The following is a 20,033-nucleotide window of genomic DNA, read 5'->3' on the forward strand; positions in this document are numbered from 1 at the left end:
CACATGCCACACTGTGGATGAACCCTGAAGTCATTTTGCTGAGTGGAATAAGCCAATGACCAAACACCAAACATGGTAGGATTCCACTCACATGAGGAATCTAAAACAGTGAAATTCATAGAGACAAAGTAGAAGGGTCGTTGCCAAGGGTTGGGGGGTAGAGAGGATGGGTAGGTGATATTTCATGGACACAACTCTAGTTTGCAAAGTTGAAAAAGTTCTGGAGATGGATGGCGGTGGTGGTTGCACAGCAGTGTGAATCTACTAATGCCACAGAAATATACACTTAATGGCTCAAGTGGTATCTTTTATGTTACGTACATTTCACCACACAAAAAAGAAAGGAAACAGCGCGCACGCGCGTGCGCGCGCACACACACACACGAAAGCTAAGCAGTTCTAGACCAAGATGCTCAGACAGTACAGTATTTCAGGACTGGGTGGATCTCCGTTTTGAAAGCTCATTCCCCAGTCATACAGAGTGAGACTGGAGTAGAGCTCAGGACTGCGTATCTACTTTTTTTTTTTTTAATTTGAGAGAGACAGAGAAAGAGAGAAAATGCTCAAGAGCAGGGGAGAGGGGCAGAAGGAGAGGGAGACAGACAAAGAGAAAACCTTAAGCGGGGTCCACGCTCAGCACAGAGCCCATTGTGGGGCTTGATCCCAAGACCCTGGGATCATGATCTGAGCTGCAATCAAGAGTCAGACACTCAACTGACTGAGCCACCCAGATGCCCCATGGCTGTGCATTTTTAACATGCTGTACAAGTGGCTCTGAAGCATGAGTTCCATGAATGGACAACACAGTTTGAGGTAAATCCACTTTACAATAGAGAAAATTTAGACTCCCAACATTTCAGAACTAGAAATTGATAGATCTGGAATTTGTTCACAGACAATCTGGCTTCAGATTTTGCTCTCTAAAGCATTTTTGTGGGAAGCCTAACTGTATACATTTAAGGACCTCACTTTGGGTTTCTTCTGGCATACAAAATAAAAGATATAAACTGGCAAATTGGGAAAAGGGAATTTTGGAATTCTGTAAGTGCTGCTGCAGACCAATGGTTCCCACCTGGGGGTGAATTTTGTCTCCCAGTAGGGATTTGACAAACTCCCCAGACATTTTTCATCGCCATGGGCAGACATGAGAGATGCTACTAAATATCCTATGAAATATGGGACAGCTCCCCACAACAAAGAATTATCCAGGTCAAAATGTCAATAGTGCTGAGTTGAGAAACTTCCATGGGGGTTATACATTTACACGTATTTACAGTTTCTCTAAATCAGGCTTCTCCAAATTTCAACTCTATGACACTGAGCTGGGTGAAAACCCCAAACGATTTCAATTTGATGTTCAGGGAATGTTGGTATTATTTTTAAAGGCCATATGACTCTGCCAGTCAAGTAGTGTCTGTTCAAAGCATGCTGCTAGTATTATTATTATTATTTTTCTTTCTTTATTTTTTTTTAAGTTTATTTATTTGAGAGACATTGTGCACAAGCCAGTAGGGGAGGGGCGGAGGGAGAGACAGAGAGAATCCCAAATAGGCTCTTCAGTGTCAGGGTGGAGCTTGATGTGGCTCTTGAATTTCCAAACCATGAAGATCATGACCTGAGCCAAAGTAGGATGCTTAACCGACTGAGCCACCCAGGCACCCCTTATTTGTTGTTTTCTTAATCCAGTTGTTTTTAGGATCTTTAACCCAGAAATTTAATGCAAATTGAGTAAAACATCAGCATACAAAAATCTTCATGTTCAGTAACCTTGAATGTATCGTGAAGTTTTCAAAACATACGATTTCATTTTGATTTTACATGTTCTTTCTGCAGATTTCAATTTGATTTTAGAGGTTAATTCCAGCCTAATGATGACTTTGTAGCACTTATGATACAGGACAGCTTGTGTACTAGATTCTCACCTTCCTCTCCCAAGCCCTTTGGGTCTACTTTGGAATACAAATTTTCATCATTGAAGCTGAACTTCCTACATGAAATCAGGTTTACTGGCTACTGATCAACAGTTGTAATCTGAACTTCCCCTGGAGACATCATCAAAGCACTTCCCATGAAGTTGAACCATAGACTGGGGAGGAATGGGTTTAGCGATCCAAATTCTACCCGCCCATCTTGGTCAGCGATACCCTCAGTCAGTCTTGACATGAGTAAAAGCAGAACCAAAAGTCATGTGCATCCTGATACATTTCAAGAGGAAATACACAGCCCCACCCCTGAAATACTTGCCAAAAATAAAATTTAACCAGAATCAAAAAGAGTCTCTACTTCTAACAACTTATTTACGGTAAATTAGGGAGATCGAGAAACAAATATAATGACACTTAGGGAAAACAAGCAGCCAGTATGAGAATGTGGGAAATCCACCAAACGCAATGGACCTTGTTTGGATTCTGATTCACACCAACCAAGTGCAAAGGGACATTTGAGACAAGAAGGAACATTTGCCAGTGGTGATAATGACATTGTGGTTATGTAAAAAGTAAGTTCAGCACACCCATTGTAACCAACAATGTTTTTCCAGACAGGAGATTCCACGGTATTACATCACATGTTCAAGATTAACTATGTTTTTGAACTGGGACAAAATGAGTCCTCTCACACGCCCTTGGCAGTAACATTTAACGATGGGTTATCATTCAGTCATAAACTGCTTAGTGGATGCTGATTGCCCAACACAGAGAAGACAGGAAGATTTAAGTGTTCACAGCCTAAAGCACCTTGATAAAGGCAAACGCAGAATTTCAACACATTAACTGACTTAGCAAAAAGTACAAGTAATGTTTGGACAGGCCGTGATGAAGAGAGGAGGGCCCAAATGTAGTTGAGGGCACATGATTTAGTTGCTTCAGCTAAACTGTGGTAATGGATACTGAAAGATCCTGGGAAATTCCATGGCATAGTGTGCTTACAGACCTTGGGGACAGTAAAACACGACACAAGGAAAGCAAACCAACCAGTGAATCAGTCAATATTTACCGATTTTCAGTTTAAAAACTCACTACGTGATTATATATAGACAGTGGTAATGCTATTTTTAAAAAGATATCTTCTTTTGTTACCTTTGCGACGATGCAGCTCTCAAGGCATGAGTGAGACCATTTTCATTCTTCTGAGGGTTAAAAACTACAAGTGGAAACCTCTTCAGCCTATCAGAGCATTGGCATTGAAGGCATCAAGAGAGGAAGAATATTCAGGTAGAGGGTAAACTTGACACCTTGGGAGCAGACTTGAAGCTGTAACTTGGGCATGTGAACACATCTGTTCGCAGGCAAGGAAAAGCCAAGAACCACGTGGCAGACTTAGACTTAATTCTGTACAAGATAACGACTTCGGTTATTGACTTGACTTCGGTTTTTCACTTCAAATAGACAAAACAATAGCATGTCTTTCCTATGGTCTGCCTTAAATTCTTCTCCAGGCTTCCTAACCGAGTCCGTTCTACGCACTGCCTGTCTAAGGTATGCTGTAAGAGAGAGCAGCGGATGACTCAAGAGCAGAGTTCAATTCTATCCCTGGCTCACCTCAATACTCTTGACTGCATTTTCATGAGGTAGTAAGGAGCTATAGCTAGAAGTGAGAGCAGAGATGCCAAGTGGTTTTCAAACTTGTTTTGTATTCTGGCAGAGTGAATGGATAGGACAACTCATCAGTGATGGAGGAGCTCATTTTCTACAGTAACCTCCATGTTGCTCACAAATATTAGCTGTCCCTCTTTACAGAAGATTATCCTTCCCTCTCCAGCTTGGTACCATGCTTGGCTACGCAACCCTTTCTGGCCAGTAAAATGTGACTGGAGGTTATGTGGCACTCCTGGTTGGAAGCTTACGAGCCAGGGTGGAGTTCCCCATGTTGTCCTGTCTTTCTCTCATGAGATAGATGAGGTTTCTGAGAGAGGCTGCTCCCTTAGCTTGGGTCCCAGAGGGAGATGCTTTGGATGAGACCTGCAGCCGGCCCGTGACAGACAGGTAACAGGAGTGGAGAATTCACTCTTGTCGTCCTAAACCACTAAGACTGAGGGGTGTTGGTGGTTTTGTTTACTACAGCGTAACCTATCCTATCCTGACTAAACACTAACCTATTCTAACCTAAACACTCCCCGAGTGGCACATTAGAGTCGAGGTGGGGTGTTGAGAGGAAGCAGGCAGTATTTAAAAAAAAAGCCCGTCAGAAGATTCTTATGTTTCCCTGTGCTTTCAAGTAGGTAAAGACCGCTTCATCGAGGTGTTACACTTCGCCACAAACCATCAGTGGGAGCATCATGGTCTCAAACATGTTGTCAAGCTTTGCCAATATTGGTTAACTGCTTATTTACTTTCTAAGCTACAAACTTACCTCCCAGGGTAATGAGGACATAATTACTGATGGTGACTAAAACTGGCTTTTGGGGGTTGGTGTTAATTTATTCTCTTTTACGTTTTCTCATCTGGCGAGGCAGCTTAACGGCCTTTTCAAGCTTAAATCATTATCAGGGTTTATGATCTCATAACCAGATTAAACTGCTTAGCTATGGAAACAAAACAACAAGGAAGGCTGATGGCGTTTCTGCGTTCTGAGGAAGTTCTGGGGCCTTGTATTTGGTGCTGTCGTATCACAATGGCTGTCACTTAATAGAAGAGGAAATTGAGACTCGGAAGTGTCCAGTACCTTGTCTAAAGTCTATCACCGGAAAAGGGGAAGAACAGAAACACACATACAAGCCAATGGAACTATCCATGACCCCAAAGCACCCTCCACAGAGTGATTTAAGACCATTCAGCACTGACCCAGATGCCCCCAGAACATGACTTTAAACGTCACTCATACTACATGACCAATGTGGCTCTGCAGGGTCTCAGCACCTTCTAGTCACCCTGGGAGTCCAGCCGGTGCATCATACCTCACGGTTTTATGACAGCTAATGTGGGAAAAAGGAAACACAGTCCACAGTGCACAGGCTTTCACAGTCTCCCACTGGCAATGACACCTATCATTTCCATTTCCATTCCATTGGTTCAAGCAAGACATCTGTGCTTGTCTACCTTCACAATGCCATGGGAAAATGTAATTGTGTCATGTGAAGGGGGAGGGAGAAATGGAATAATCATTAACATTTAAGAATTTCTGTGGCAGGGGCGTCTGGGTGTCTCAGTCCGTTCGGCGTCCGACTCTTGATTTTGGCTCGGGTCATGATCTCATCGCTCGTGAGCCTGAGCCCCAGGTCTGGCTCCACGCGGAGTGTGGAACCTGCTTAACATTCTCTCTCTGCCCCCCCCACCCCCCTTGCTCATGCACGTGTGCTCTCTCTTTCTGAAAATAAATAAACTTTTAAAAAAAAGGCTGTAAAACATTTCTGGGTCATAGTAAACATCAAAGGGAGTTTCATCATTATCTAAATAAATCCTATTTCACTTACAAGTATACAGCAGCTATATAATATATACCCACTCGGGGCGCCTGGGTGGCGCAGTCGGTTAAGCGTCCGACTTCGGCCAGGTCACAATCTCGCGGTCCGTGAATTCGAGCCCCGCGTCGGGCTCTGGGCTGATGGCTCAGAGCCTGGAGCCTGTTTCCGATTCTGTGTCTCCCTCTCTCTGCCCCTCCCCCGTTCATGCTCTGTCTCTCTCTGTCCCAAAAATAAATAAAAAACGTTGAAAAAAAAATTTATAATATATACCCACTGAAGCTCACAGATTGGAAAGTGTCAGACAATGGTGACCATCCAACTCATTCTGGAGTGTAGTGCTCAGCACAGGTTAGATTTCCCCCATCTTTCCTATTATAGAGTCTCAAATTGGGAATGATTAAAAATAATAAATAAAAGGGAACATTTCATAGGTAGGAGTGAAATTCCTATTTTATGCTTATCAATGGGTCTTTCCTTAACTAATTTGTTCCACGCTGTGGTCTGAAAACACCATATGTTTGTAAACAGGTTCACAGTTGCGCGATTGCAGGTAAATGAAGGAAATAAGCACACATTATAAATTATGTCGTTAATAATTAAAGCCAGATAAAATTGTATACATTTCACTAAATTACCTTTCTAGGCTTTGCAAATATTCCGAGGGCAGCTAATCTCTCCATTTTAATTAGATTGCACGTCTTTTTCAAAGGCTACTGTCCTGATGTTTTAATATAAAAAGAACGTTCCTATTTAAGGCAGAAATCTGGAGAGCTGAGAATTAACATTCACTGTTAACCTTTTCTTAAGAGGAATGATTTCACTTGAAGTAAGCAAGACCCTCCATATTTGAACCACACTTAGGATTTTAAAAACAGAATCATAGCCAATGATCCCCTGCACATCTGTGGCACAATGTATCTAAAATTACAACTCTTACCCGCTTCCTGTATGCCCTTCTTTAGTTCATTTCCCCCTGTACTTTAACATTGCTCAATGTGTTATTTTTTTTCTCCCCCAGAGTATGGCCATTCTTTTTATTTACATATTTATTATACATTTTTGTTTGTTTACTATCAAGTTAGCTAACATACAGTGTAGTCTTAGCTTCAGGAGTAGATTCCCGTGATTCATCACGTACAGACAACACCCGGTGCTCATCCCAACAAGTGCCCTCCTCAATGCCCAGCACCCATTTTACCCACCCCCTCAACCCTCAGTTTGTTTGCTGTATTTAAGAGTCTTTTGGGGGCTCCTGGGTGGCTCAGTCGGCTAGGCGAACAACTCTTGATTTCAGCTCACGTCACGATCTCACAGTTTATAGGTTCGAGCCCTGCACTGGGCTCTGTGCTGATGGTGTGGGAATCTCTCTCTCTCCCTCTCTCTCTGCCCTTCAGAGCTCTATCTCTTTCAAAATAAATAAATAAACTTAAAAAAGGGGGGGTCTCTTATGGTTTGCCTCCCTTTCTGTTTTACTCAGTGTTTTCTATCCTACTTATTTTTCATTGCCTCTCTCCCTGTAAATTCAGAGGTTTTTGTCTGCTGTATTGCCTTAGTTTCAATGTCAGGTAATGTGCCTGAAACACAGTAGATGGGCAATACGTATCTGTTAGATGAAGGAGCCAATGATTGAATTTCACAGTTAAGGAGTACTTGTCACTTGAACATCAACTCTTCAAGGATAGAATCGTGTTCTGTCTTTTCCTCAACTGTTTTCCTGGCCAAAAGAATATCTTTTGGCAAAAGTAGGCTCCCGAATAGTAGTTAACCAGGCAGTAATGGAATCTGAGAAAATGGGTATTATTCAGGTTAATTTAGATAGCTGGCAGGGTGAGTAGACCTGACTTTAAACACGTATCTGTATGGATTAGTGGAGGTTGTGCGATAGATGCCAAGTTTTGCTGAGTGGGCATCAGCTTTGCTGAGTGGCTCTCTCTGCCGTGTTAGCTACACACATAGGCTCAGGCAAGGCCAGACCACTCTTTCACCACGCATTTGGTTGACCAACCCTTATTTTTCCTCCAGGCCTCGGCTTAGACACCACTTTTTATAACTCATGTAAGCTCACAAAAACGTATTGGCTGAATGTATTAATTAAATCTTTGAGTTGTTCAGGCCCTAAGTCCTTGGGTTATCCTTAACATCACTCTGTTCTTAACCTCCTACATCAGATCCATCAGAAAATGCTGGCAAACCCCTTCAAAATGTACCGAGAACTTGACCTGGCCTTCCAAACTTCATGGCTACCTTGATCGCTTGCCAGGGCTCTTGGGATGACTCACTAAGTGAATGTGTTGGTTCAGCCATGGCCTCCTACAGTGTGTGTGTAATTCAACAACCAGGCTGATTCTTTCCAAAGGTAAATTGGATCCACATTCTTCTTCTATCTGATACCCACCAGTGTCTTCTCAACTCTCATTAAACACTGATGTTCTTAGTGATCCACAGTTCTTCCTGAATGACATACCCCCACTGTCCTTCTTTCACAGTGAGCCCAAACCACATCACTCTCCTTACAGTGCCTCAAACCCACCTAGCACAATTCCACTTGGATGGCTTTGCAATGGCTCTTTCCACTCCTAGGAATATTTTCCTCCCAGATACTTTGAGGACTTGTTCTCACTTTCCTTTGGTCTGAGCTCAGAAGTGAGTTTATCAGAGCAACCTTCCTTGAGTACCCCTATCTAGAACGGGGTGCACATGCCCATTCCTTAACCCCAACTCTCCTCTTGAAACATATTTACATGTTTATTGTTATCTTTTCTCTCCTCTAGAATGTGAGTTCCTGTTGACCCCAATCTTTGCAATGTTGTGTGCCTCATACAGAGTCTAAATTCAGGAGGTATTTGTTGAACTGAATCAATGAATACAGGGAAAATTTTTATCCTGAAAAATTTTGTCTAGCTTGTACCAATACTATTATCTGGTAGGGTAGTTTTCTAAGCAAAAATCTGAATCATGTCAAGGGCAGTCAACTGCATGACAAGGCAACAGAGCTGGGAGATTTTAAACCAATCTTTAATGGGATTTTAAGAAAAGAGGCATACTTGAGCCTGTGCTCAATAGGTAATTCTATCATTTAGACTTTGTTAAAATGGCACCAAAATTCAGAACCTATTCCAAATAAAGCATCTCTTAGAACAGAGGGTGGAGAAGATCCTTTGGAAAGCCTATAGATAACACATGGTGCTGGTCAATCATGCAGGTTCTGGGATTATCCTGTTGGTTTGAATTATGGTCATGCCATTTCCTAGCTTTAAGGCTGTGCAGTAGACACTCTGCTTTTACCAGTTCCCTCACCTTTAAAATAAGAATGCACACGGTTCCTGATGGATGAGAATAAAGGAGATAACCTAAATGCTTAGCATAGTGGCTGGCACAAAGAGAGAACTAACCGTGAGCTCTTACGATTAGTATCGCTCTGTTCAACACATCTGTTACATAGAACCGGCCACACTTCAATTATGTGCTTAACGTGGAAGAGAAGGAGGCTTTCTTTGTGACTCAGAAAATGTCTTTATTCAGGCATTTACCCTGAAGCAAACTCTTGCTGGGTCTAGGCATGTGGCCATTCATGGGGGTGGGGGAGGGAAGGTCAAGGTCAATCCAGCCCAGTAGAGGCACATGGTTGTAAATGCTATATATATACATATATATATATATATATATATATACACACACACACACATACACACACACATAAACATATACATAATTATATATATATGTGTGTATATATGTAATTATATATATGTGTATACATTATGTATACATATATAAATATGTATACATATACAAAACTATAATGTATATATACATCAATTATGTATATATAAATATGTGTACGTATATACATAAAATATTTATATAATATGTATATACAAAATATGTATACGTATATATATGTATATACCTATGTACGTATAAATACATGTATATGTACATAGATATCTACATACGTAGATACATACACGTATATACTTACATACACATAAACACACATACATATATCTACTAAAAATAAAAATATGTCAGGATGAATTTCACCAAGGAAGAATGGAGCTTGCTCTCTAAATAGTCACATACAGAGAAACTATAGTACAAAATTATAGTCAGAAATCAAAAACACAAAGGAAATTTTTTAAATCAATTTGTGCTTGTATATATAGATCTAAGTAAGTGCTTTATGTTTTTGTAGGATGACCTGATGGCTGTTTATATTTTTAGTTTGACCAGAGATGTGAATCACGTCATTATGGGCAACTGAGGAGGAGGACTGAAAATTTTTAAAAATTCCTCGAGCACATCGCTCTCGTGCCAGGGTTTTAAATTGGATGTCAATTAAATCTTCCCTCAGTTATAAAATTGTTTTAACAACCTGGAAGATCATAACTCACATTGGTCTGAAACTTATCAAAGATATTCTACTTGATGACCTGCTTCTTCCCATTTAGATGGCATCTTAACTGTTAATTTCAACTCGTCTTTCTTTTTATTAAAATTGGAGAGAACTGTAGATTCGCTTGTGGTTGTAAGAAACATCAGGGGGAAAGATCTTGTACACTTTGCTCAGATTTCCTTAGCTCTATGTGTACCCCTGTGTGCATATGTATATTAAAGTGCTATAGAAGGTTCAAGTATCCTGTACAACAGTCAAAACAGTGAATGGTTCTGAGGCTGTCAGGATTCTTCCTGTTGCCTTTTATAGCCACACTTCCCTCCCTCTCACCAGAGTGCCTAACTCCTGGCAATCAATCCTCCACTTGTAAGATGTTGCCATTTCGGAGCACCTGGGTGGCTCAATTGGTTAAACGTCCGACTTGGGCTCAGGTCATCATCTCGAGGCTCATGAGTTCACGTGCTAAGCTCTGTCAGCACGGAACCTGCTTCAGATCCTCTGTCTCCCTTACCCTCTGCCCTTCCCCTGCTCTCTTGCTCAAAAATAAGCAAACCCTAAAATAAAATAAAATTGTCACTTCAAAGATGCTGTATAAGTAGAATCCTATAGTATGACACCCTGGGGATCAACTTTTTTCACTCAGTGTAATGCCCTGAAGATCCTTCCATATTGTTGCTTAGATCAGTCATTCATCCCTTTTAAAGGCTGAGCAGTATTCCAGGGTACACGTGTATCACACAGCTGGTTTATCCGTTCAACCTGTGGAAGGAAATCTGTCCCGGTCCCAGTTTAGGTCTATTACCAATAAAACTACTATGAACATTTGTGTACCAGCTTTTGTGTTAATACAGATTTGATTTTTGGAGGGAATAATGCAGAGAGTTTAATTATTGGGTTTTATGGTAGTTGCAAGTTTAATATATTTAGGAATTGAAACCCCTTTTACAGAGTGGCTATGCCATTTTACACTCTCAGCCACAATGCAGTCTACAAGTGACAGAGTTTCTCCACATAATCAACAAAATTTGTTTTTGTCCCAATCTTTTTGTTTTCATCATTCTGCTATCTGTGAAATCTACTATCTGGATGCTGTAAGATCCCATCATGGTTTTAATTTTAATGGGTAAATTGTGTTGACTATCTTTGTATATATTATTTTGTGACATATATGTTTCCAGATAGAGCTCAAATTCTATTTATTTATTTTTTGAGTTTTGAGAGCTCTTTATGTATACTAGATATCAGTCTTTTGCTGGCTACGTATCTTGTAAATATTTTCTCCCAGTCTGTAACTTCTGTTTCTCTTCACCTGGACTTTCATAGAATAGTAATTTCTATTTTGAGAATGAATTTTTATTAATTTTTCCTTTTGGGGCACCTGGCTGGCTCCATCAGTTGAGCATCTGACTCTTGATTTTGGCTCAGGTCATGATCCCGGAGTTGTGGGACTGAGCCCTGTATTTGGCTCTGTGTGGAGTGTGGAGCCTGCTTGGCATTCTCTCGCTCTCCCTCGACCCCTCCACTGTGCACACACATGCATGCTCACTCTAAAATGAAGTAAAAAAATTTGTTCCTTTTATGGATCACGCTTTTGGTGTCAAGTTTAAGAACTCTTTCCTTAGTCCCTAGATCCTAAAGATTTTCTATGTGATTTTTTAAAACTTATTTATTTTTTTTAGTTTATTTATTTTGAACCTACCAACCGTAAGATCATGACTTGGGCTGAAGTCGGATGCTCAACCTACTGAGCCACCCAGATGTCCCCATGACTTAAGTAATCTTAAGATCCAAAGATGCAAAATCAAATCGGGGCGGTCGAGTTTTCTGGCTGGGGGTGTAACATAACTCAGATGTAAGCATCCTAGGACATATGGCAGGCTCCATTCTGTCTGCATAGAGTCCCCCTTGGGGCTCAAACCCATGAAACTGTGAGACCATGACCTGAACTGAAATCAAGAGTCAGACACTAAACTGACTGAGCCACCCAGGGGCCCCTGTCAAAATTCTATAGTTTTACATTTTTAAAGTATATGATCCGTTTTGAATTTTCGTATCAAGTATGAAGTTTAGGTTTACTTTTGTCCATTGCTCTAGCAACATTTGTTGAAAAGGCTGTCTGGCTTCCACTGAGTTGGTTTTGAACCTTCATCAAAAATCAGTTGGGCATATTTGTGTGGGTCTATCTCTGTCCTCTATTCTACTAGAATACTCTGGGCACCTAGCATTTCACCAATACCAGACTTTCATGATTAATGGAGCTATGATGTAAGCCTTCATTTCTGGTAATTAACCCCCTTCACTTTATTCTTTGTCAGGATTATTTTCACTACTTAGGGCCCGTGCCTCTCCATTTAAGTTTTGGAATAAGCTTATGTAGGTCTATAAAAAACCTTGCTAGGATTTTGATAAGAATTACATTCAACATATAGATCAATTAGGGGGAGAACTGCATCACTATTATTTGTGTCTTCCAATCCATGAACACTGTATATCTTTACATTTACTTAAGCCTTCTTTGATTTTATGCAACAGTTTTATTTTTTCTTTTTAACTTTTAAGCATATCAATCCTATAGGTGCTTTAAGTATTTGATTTTCTTTGGAATATTATGTATGGTGTTCTCTTTTTAATTTTCGTTTTTTCAAGTGTATTGTATGTAGAAATGTGCTTGATTATTTTTGGTGTTGATCTTGTATTGTAGGACGGTGATGACCTCACTCACTAAACGAAATCTTTTTCAGACTATGTTCTGGTCATCCTATCACTGAACTATCCAACCCTCCAGCAAAAGCCTGAGTTCTTTGGGGTCACTTCTTTCTTTCGAAATGGGCCCCAAACCATAATTTGCTTCTTTTTTTTTTTTTTTTTTTTTTTTTTTTTTTTTTTTTTTACTTATTTTTGAGACAGAGAGAGACAGAGCATGAACGGGGAGGGTCAGAGAGAGAGAGAGAGAGAGGCACAGAATCCGAAGCAGGCTCCAGACTCTGAGCAGTCAGCACAGAGTCCGACGCGGGGCTCGAACTCATGGACAGTGAGATCGTGACCTGAGCCAAAGTCGAACGCTCAACCGACTGAGCCACCCAGGTGCCCCCATAATTTGCTTCTTAATTCTTCTAGACTTTTGACAAGCCACTAAAAGATACTGCCACAGAAAAGGTTCTTTATCCATTTTAAGAAAACTGTGATGTGTTTTCACTAACCTACTTTTCATGCAGATCAAGCCTCACAATGGAGAAACGATCGGAGGTCAGCAATTTATAGAGAACCTAATTCTAATTCTCGAAGGACTTGTCAAGAAACTTAGTTTACTAGCTTACAGAAAAGTAAGTGATTTAGAGACTTTGAAACCCAAATTTAACCTGTAAATGATCTCGGAAGTACTAAAACCTGAAGAAGCCATCTTCTCAACAAAAGTCCAAAAGGTGTTTGGCACCATCCAGCCCAAAATAGCTCAAGAGAACTGATCCTGTGTATCTATCTTTCTTATGTTCTTTTCCCTTTGAAGAGTTTCCTTTAAGAAATTAAACAGGACCAAATCCTCAACTTCATTTTTTTTCCAGGTCCCTCATTTTGATTCAGAACCACATCTTTGTTTAAGGGTTTATGTAGATAAACCTCAATTTTGTCAATCTCAATTTTGTCTAAGAAGTAGGATCAACTTCTAATTTTCCATGTTAAATCCCATACTCTCTACTTTCTCTGGCAATATTCTTGAGATGACTGTACCAGGTTACATCCCATGCTGGGCCAGATGTTCTCAGTAAACTGAATAACTGTCCCCACGCTATTTGCTCAGTAGTGCCACTGGCATAGTCTAAAACAGTTTATACTCATATTATGGCATCAAATGCTGGAGAGAACAGAGGAAAATCCCAGCGATGCTCGTTGTCTGTGCCCTTTCCTACCCAGTTCTGTGAGGCATGTGGAGGTCTCCTGGGATAGCCTGAGGCTTCTTTGGTAAGCCTCTGACTTGAGCAAAATTAATCCACATGGTTACATTTTCCTAATCATTTGAAGGAGATGAGAAGGATTCTCCAAGCAGCAAGATCTAATATTGCAATGGCAGATGAAACTGGCACTTTTTGTCATGAGTCGTTAGAGAGTATGTTGTAACCAGAATAAAAAACAGAGCCTTGGGTGGGAGGGACAGTCAGGAAATGGGAATGAACCAAACAGGGCATAGGACAGTAGAGAGCAGTGGGGATTGAGGAGAACCCAAAATGCAAACTTGCCTGGAGGCAGTGAAATTTCTAACCAACTCTTCAGGTAGTGAATAGGACTGAAAGACCAAAACAGAACAACTTGCCACCTAAATTTGTTTACAAGATCACTAGGATTAAACCTCCAGGGAGTGGTTGAAACTTTTAAGAAAAAAAGTGCTCGTGATTTCAAATACTGTTAACCTGCAGATCTCTCAAGATCACCAAATCTAAGACTAAGGAGGTGGTGACTAGCCACTGGTTAGCCTCAAAAGATGGCTGAATGACTTTCCTTACCCCACAGGCTACCCAAGCCTCTACTACCATATTAGAAGCTCTATTCAAAAAATTGCCTTTTAATTCAAACAAACAGACATTTATGAAAATTACTTTTCCGAGAAACATATTTATGTGCGTTATAAACAAGAACACTTTTTTAACATTAAAAAATTTGAACTTTAAAAAATATGTAAAATGTTCAAGAAATGTAAACAGGAATTTTCATCTCGTTTTCCATATGGTTATGTAAGCACCTTAAATATCAACACAGATCACAGACAAGCCCATTTACATTCATAGGAATTTTCTAAATAAGAAAAAATTCATTAAAAAATTGTTTCCAAAATTAAATGTTATTTTTTGGCAGCTAAAGTAACGCTTCTTGCAATCAGAAATTCTGAAGGATGATGTGTGCTAAGTAAAATGTCCACATAATTGAAGTTTTTTTCCTTAAGAAGCAACTTTGAAATGTTTATATTTAACATATGCCATAGACACTTTCCTACAGGTTTATCTAAATTTTTGTGTCTGAAGATACTGAATATGAAATTAGATTTTCTTGATGACTCACGTTAGCATCCTAACCATTCATAATTGCTCAGCATTTCCTTCACAATTTTCCTTCCTTTTTCCTCACTGGCTGGTTGTTTGTAGGAACTTAGGGCCTTATTTTATCTTCCTTGAGTCTCTCTACCAACTCTAGTATTCACAATTGGAATAGGCAAACATCTTGGATTGTTAGAAATATTTGTTAAACTTCAACTTAAAAAACACTATTATTTATTTATTTACTTTGAGGGACAGAGTGAGAATTCCAAGCAGGCTCCATGCTGTCAGCACAGAGACCCACACGGGGCTCGATCCCACGACTGTTAGATCGTGACCTGAGCTGAAATCAAGAGTCAGACACTTAACTGACTGAGCCACCCAGGGGCCCCAGTAAGTAATTACTGAATGAGATTTTAAGACCTTGCTAATTTGAGAGGAGGTAGTTGGGACAGTTCTGTGACAATTGTTTCAGGTAATCGGTTCCTTTAGGTTTTTGCTTTATTTGTGGGTTTTGTTTGTCTTTTTGTATTCCTTAGTTTTTTGATTAGAGCTTATATTCTAAAGTTGCAAGAACACTGATGTTTAGAACTGCAGCTTTGAAAAAGAAAAGGCTATTTGGTTTCTGGTTCAAGAAGCCACCTTTTGTGTGTTAAGATGGAACAAAATCTCTCTTTTTCTTTCTGGTCTCCAATACATACATATTTAAATGTGGTCCAAATTTAAACTTGCAGAAAGGTTTAGTTTTTTCAACCAAAATACAAATTTTTAGTCTTACTTTGCAAACACACACACACACACACACACACACACTTATTCATAATATAAAATAGAAAACAAATGTATATAGTATGAATTTTTAGGGCTCCATAAGGAGTTACCACAGACTGGGTGGTTTAAAATAACACAGTTTGGTCTCTGATGATTCAGGAGGCTAGAAGTCAAGATCAAGAAGCTATCAAGCTTAATTCCTCCTGGAGACTCAGTCTGTTTCATGCCTCATTTTAGCTTTTGGTGGTTGCCAGCATACCTTGGTCTTCTGGTCTTCTCTATGCCTTTTTCACCTAGGCTTGGTTTGTATGCATGTATGTATGAGTGTGCAAGTGTGTGTGTGTGTGTGTGTGTGTGTGTGTGTGTGTGTGTGTGAGAGAGAGAGTTCTGTTATCAAGAGTCTCTTATGATTTGCCTCCCTTTTTCTTTTTTCCCCTTCCCCTATATTCATCTGTTTCGTTTCTTCAACTGTACTTATGAGTGAAATCATATGGTATGTGTCTTTCTCTGACTGACTTATTTCGCTTAGCACAAGGAGTTCATTTTTAACTTCTTTACATCTGTGAAGGCACTATTTCCAAATGAGGTCACATTCACAGGTACTTTAGGTTAGGATTGGAACATACCTTCTTTTGGCGGGGGAGGGTGCAATTCAACACCACACTTATATGTGCATTATTACCTATTTCATAGGTGCTATGGAATGTGCAATGTGTAATTACATCAAGTACAAACTTTCTCGACAATTTTCAAGATATGGAGGAGATAATCAACTGCAAATCGATGGTTAAATGGCACCATCTTGCAAAATTAAAGATTTTTATGTCCCACTTGGAAGAAGCATGTAACCTTTCAAGTCAAAGAATGAAGTTCCAACCCCAGGAAGCTCTCTATTCTGGCCACTCTATCTTGATTTTAAGTGAACATTCTAATTAGAACCGACCCTCATAATCACTTTTTATTAATAGCATTATAAGGTAAATGTTCTTCTATCTGGGTTTTATCTCTCTGCTATAAATTGCATTGTTACTTCCTATCATGCCCCTTGCATTATCAATTATTGGATACGCTTTTAGACAGAATTGGGGCCATGAGTAATTGTAGAGGCATCTGATAGATGGGAGAAATTTTCCCTTCCCTTGCAAGACTGGATCTCTTTGGCTGTGAAAACGTTGATGTAAGTCAACCCTTAATTCATCCTTTCATGTTTTGGAATGCCACTCCAAAAAGCTATTCAACAGGTAAAGGGATTCCTAACAGAGGAGTCAGAGGCTGATTTTTAGTTTTTGTCATTTTTTCTGGTATCTTGCTAAGAACAAAGTGCCTTTACGCTGGTTCACATCAGGGGCTTCTATCTCAAAGTCATACACCTTATAGTTCGGTCTACAGCAAAGGAAAAGTTTATGTTGTACGACACCAGACTCTTCCTTTTACACTTTTAAATTCGGTGCCAATTGCTGACCTCCAAGGAGAAAACATTTTAGACATTACCATTGCCGGACTCACCCAGAAATCCAGCTTCGTTCATTTTCACTCTTAATCCTGGTCTGATTTATGTCTGAACATAGTTTTTACGGGTATCAGGTTGCCTTTCTCATAAGACTTTGTAATGCGCCCCGTTCTCTAGTGATAATGGTCTAACGGGCCTGCGTCTTCTGAATGATACAAAAGTGTGCATTGCCCCCAAGACACTCCAAAGACTTCGTGGGTTGAGGGAAGATCTGCTGGACGTTGGTAATGGTATAGTAGCTGACAAAAATGTCAAAAATATAAGTTATGGTTCCAGTCCACTTGAAACGCTAGAATATGTTCCCCCAGTCACCTTATTAATGGAGATATATTATCTCTCTGAGAATTTCCTGTCAAACTCTGTTAAGTAAATAAAGGATCAGTGAAATATCAGAAACAGGGCTAACAAATGGAGCCAAGTCCTCCACTTGAAAGAAGAGAGCCAGCTGTTTACTGTGCTAATTCGAAACAAAATGGAAATGTATGTTTTTCATCTTTGTGGCATATGATTTTCAAACATAGGTTGAAAATTGGCTTTAGAAATGACTTTTTTTTTGTAAATAAAGGATTATTACTGGTCTGGTTTGTGTGACAAATGTGACCAGGCTCTGACAAAAGACAAATGCCTGTTTGAGCCTTGTGTATTGCTTCTAAATTCAACTCAAACCACAAAGTAATGTTTGAATCATTCACCCGGTTTAGTCTCCATGTGTCAGGATCACAATAGACTAGAATTTTTTTTTCTAAGTCTGGGATGCCTAATTGTCACTACCAATGACAAGGCCGGACATAGGAAGACTGGAACAGATGAGCAAAGCCACCCAGCTCTCTGGTTCTGGTGCAGTTATGTAGGTCTCCCCTATACTCTGTGTCGTTGGTAATCCAACATATACTTGGTCTTTCATCCTGTAGGCCAGTAGTTCTCAACTGGGTGTGATTTTTTTCCTGCCCATTGCTTTGGGCAATGTCTGGATACAGTTTTCATGGTCATAATTCAGAAGGGAGTTTGCTACCGGCATCTAGTGGCTTGAGACCAGAGAGGCTGTGAAACATCCTGGAAGGCACAAGACAATCCCCACACCCAGTTAGGGTCTGGCCCCTAGAGATGTCTAGAGAGCCAAGTGATAAATGTCTAGAGAGCCAAGTGATAAATCCTGCACTACAACAGCGGTTCTCAATCTGGATCTGTGTCAGAGCCACCTGGAAAACTGAGAAGGAACTTGGAGGCCCATGCTCACTCCAACAGTTGAGGGTCTGTTCTTTTGCAGTGTTACCAGGTTTACAGGTGATTACCACCAAAGTTTAGCCATCAGCGCTGTGGGTTATCAGTCAGGTTTGAAAACTGGACATGAACCATCATAGAAAACCTTTTTGGAATATATCCCCTGCAATTGCTCTAGCTCTCTTGCACAGCAAAGAAAGAAATCCTATGACAGTCATCGATTGATCATGATTTCTCCAGACCGGTATTTCCCAGTCTGTGGGTTGTGCAGTTACAAGGGCTAGGAGAATCCATAGATGATCTAATAACATCCACATTCATTTAGAAAGTGTAGCTCATTGGAGACTTAAAAAAAATGTTTATTTTATTTTGAGAGAGGGAGAGAGAGAACAGGGCAGGGTCAGAGAGAGGGAAAGAGAGAGAATCCAAAGCAGGCTCCATGCTGTCAATGTAGAACCCCATGTGGGGCTAGATCTTATTGTTTGTGACATCGAGACCTCAGGCGAGATCAAGAGTCAGATGCTTAACTGACTAAGCCACCCAGGCATCCTGGAGGTTTCCAGAAAAAAAGATGAACAAGAATATATAGCTATGGTCATATGTGGGTTCATGAAATATTTTGGTCATCATTTTGCAAAGGGTCCCATGACTTGAAAATCACCTGCAGACCCTATTTTCAGGATTTTTCCAAAATTTTCTCTTTCTTATTCTTCACCCCAAGTATCTCTGACACAACTTTCTTCTGGGATGCCAAGTTTTCTACATATAATACCTGGCTTAGATCAATTTTTCTCCAAGCATGATTTTGCAAACAAATCACCTGGGAATCTTCTATTCTACAGATCCCAGTTTGGTTGGTTTTGACTTGTCACTCTGCCCCCTACAAATGCCCCCGGTACTCAGACCACAATGCGCATAGTGGGGATTCAGACATGGTCATTTCTTGATATTTATGTACTCTACACATTACATTTCTTAAAATACTTCCACTTGATCTCAGTAAGGTGAGAAAAAAATATGTATCAACTCCACGAAATATCACGACTCACATTTAGCTTGTATAAACCTTAGACAAAGTCCTTCTTCTACATAAACTGATTAATTTCTTGAACACAAGGTTACTAGACCATAAGAACACTGGATAGAAACTCAGGCGGCAACAAAATCCCCTACAGGAGATCTTGACTATGGCATAGCTCTACCGTGGGGATGCTTTGCATCTCCCTGAATATGAACTTCATTTTATTCCCAGTCAACTCTGCCATCATCATTTCTACCAGAATGGCCATGGAAAAGGAAACTAGAACCCAACGGCAATCAAGTGGGATCACCGGGGTGACTTTAGAGTTTGTCGCGTATCTTGATAAATGTTCCTAACTATTCCTCCCTGACTGTCTGCAGCTATTATTTTGTTTTAATACATAAACTTCAAGACACTAGCAATTGTGACATAACCTATTAGATGGAGATTAGATTTAATAGTTCTCTCAAAAATACCTAATCAGGTGGATTTCCAGGACAGTTCATTGGTTTTCTATGGTAGAAATGGGACATTTGTGTAAGAAAATCCGTATTTAATAGATTCTCAGTATGGATTTGCAGAGGAGTACCACTTTAAATAAAATGGTCTAGCCCAATGGGCATTTCCTCGTCTGGCCTAGGTTCTGGCACTAAAATCTGGCTAATAAAATAACATAAAGCCTATACAAT

The 20,033-nt window shown here is 40.1% G+C and overlaps 1 long non-coding RNA gene across 1 annotated transcript in view; it reads right to left on the bottom strand.

Annotated features, from left to right (window-relative positions):
• Positions 1-20,033, bottom strand: part of LOC131511026 (uncharacterized) — a 188,043-nt gene that overhangs the window by 89,626 nt on the left and 78,384 nt on the right. The window lies entirely within an intron of this gene.

This window comes from Neofelis nebulosa, chromosome 4 (assembly GCF_028018385.1).
Source record: "Neofelis nebulosa isolate mNeoNeb1 chromosome 4, mNeoNeb1.pri, whole genome shotgun sequence".
In the NCBI taxonomy this organism is placed as follows: domain Eukaryota; kingdom Metazoa; phylum Chordata; class Mammalia; order Carnivora; family Felidae; genus Neofelis; species Neofelis nebulosa.